Source organism: Pundamilia nyererei, unplaced genomic scaffold, assembly GCF_000239375.1.
Source record: "Pundamilia nyererei isolate P.nyererei 1_Seehausen unplaced genomic scaffold, PunNye1.0 scaffold00510, whole genome shotgun sequence".
Lineage (NCBI taxonomy): Eukaryota > Metazoa > Chordata > Actinopteri > Cichliformes > Cichlidae > Pundamilia > Pundamilia nyererei.
Genome location: NW_005187911.1, coordinates 124664 through 126943, shown reverse-complemented (window position 1 = coordinate 126943; position 2280 = coordinate 124664). Strand labels below are relative to the sequence as shown.

Sequence of the window (2280 nt, the reverse complement as noted above, 5' to 3'; positions counted from 1 at the left end):
GGCAGGGGGCGTAGTTAATATGGAATATACTTGTAGCGAACCACCGAATGAAGGATGACACTTTACTCATTAGGTTTTGAAGGCTTAATGGCAGCAAACCATTAACCTCACCATAGGAGCTGGGGATGTATACACAGAAACAGCATGTAAGTTAAAAATCTACACTCTTAACAATCATAAACCTTACATCATAAAATAGGATTCAATATAAAATTTAACAAATGTAGCCTCTGTCACACAAAACATATAAACATGTCCTTATCTACGTCATGAAACTACCTTGTGCCTCTATCAAGGAGGCTGCTAATGACAAAAGAAATCTCCAAGGGACTGACGCTAAAACTACGCCGACAGTGTTTCACGGGAAATCGTCCCTTCAAAATAAAAGCTTCTAAACTCAAACACGAAGCTGGTGATAGGAAACAGCCATAAGTGCCAAAATGAAGTGCAAGGAACTAAATAAAAGTATTTAGGGTTATTTACAATACTGTTTGCAAATGTAGTCAACCCTTCTCACAATGGCAAACCTCAATTCAAGAAGTTAAAGAACTCTTTGTGTCAAAAAGGATAAGATGACAGAGGCGGGCGGTGTCACGGTCCTGGGTCGGTGACCCAGTGTTTTGAGTTCCTTGTGTCTCTGAGTTTTTGTATTATGATCTTAGTTCTCTTTGTTGCCCCAGTAGTCTTAGTGTCTTAGTTCGGCTTTCTTGTATTCTCTTCAGTATTTAGTATTTAGTAGCCGCCCTCTGTGTCTCCTTGTTATTGTTCTGTGTTTCTTAGTTGCTCTGTCTCCCCTAGTCAAGTCTGCGTCTATGTTACATTTCCTGTTTTACTTTGAAGGTCTGTGTCCTACGTGAATGTATTGAGTTTCGCTTCCCTTGGGTCTCGTTATATCCGTCAAATCGTCAAACACCTAAAGTAGCATCACCCTGCCACTCCACCAACCTGTACAAGATGCCAACATGAAAAATTACTTTGTGAATAATAATTGTAGTTTTTCCAGCTAACTTCACTATCTTCTCCTCGTTCTTGTACAACCTCTCTCTCTTCATCCTCCTCACTAAACTAGAATTGTATTTGCTGGTAAATGACAAAAAATATAATCTCATAATAATTATTACAAGAGCAGTTTGGGATTCACGATTGTTAACAGGACAACACACGGCTTAGTTATGTCAAATCATCATCACTGAATGTGGGTTAACAGAATCTACAGCTTTATCATTTGTGGTGAATTTGACCACATGTCCACTCTTACCTGTTTCTCTTTGCTCTCTCCCTCTCTGTCCTCCTCTCTCAGTCCTTGTTAAATGTTACAGTGGGGAAAAACATGAACTGATCCATATCGGTGTATAACAATATTTAAACTGAACACAGGCTGCAGCTGGACACTCACAGGTGACATCATTTTGATTTGCTGTCACCTGGATCTGCAGCTGTACCGAAACACTGAAGCCCAATTAGATCAGAATAGGAACAAAAATCACTAAAAAAAAATAATAATAATAAAGTTCATCAGCTTCTCAGCTGGCGACTCGCGATATACCAGCAGACTAGTGGATCAGAAGGTTCAAGTTAGCTAATAATTTCACGGGGTTTAAGCTAATATTATTGATGCTTTTTAGAGAAGAGATAAAAATAAGCAGACACTGTATAAGTCACAGCAACGTCCTCGCATTATCAGAACAGTTTGAACTTTTGTTGTATAGTTAAAGTGTGTTTTAAAATGGCATCACTTATTTGTATCATGACCTCTTTATCTTCTTTCTGACACACCAATGAATGTCTTATTAGTCAATTAATGACTGAATGAGTTTTTTTGAGTACATCATTTATGTTAATTAATTAATGTTTGAGTTATACAAGTTAACTTTGCAAAAGCTTAACTTAAATATGATATAAATGTTAAAGGATTCCTGCGTTGAAATTAAACATTTTCATCCATAACGATGACATATGGCGTAAATAAAGCATCCGAAAGTAATTCGGGCTCGTCCGGGATTTGAACCCGGGACCTCTCGCACCCAAAGCGAGAATCATACCCCTAGACCAACGAGCCACACGTGGTCACCCGTAGAGCTCACAGATGTTCGGTGATTTTGTCACTATGCTGAGTGACTTTCATTTGTTGTAAATTGTTCTGTTTGCAGCTAATCTTTCACATACACAGTAATAATGAAATCACCGTCCTCCGCTGCTTTATGTTGGCAGGTTCTGTGTGGAGAAATTCTGACTGGACGTTGTTACTGGGAGGTGGAGTGGAGAGAGAGGGGAGATGCA

At 38.9% G+C, this 2280-nt stretch overlaps 1 non-coding gene across 1 annotated transcript; it reads right to left on the bottom strand.

The window, feature by feature from the left end:
• Nucleotides 1-1987: 1987 nt before the first annotated feature.
• On the bottom strand, nt 1988-2059 carry trnap-ugg (transfer RNA proline (anticodon UGG)). The gene has a single exon. It is a non-coding gene; the product is annotated as a tRNA-Pro (tRNA).
• Nucleotides 2060-2280: the final 221 nt, after the last annotated feature.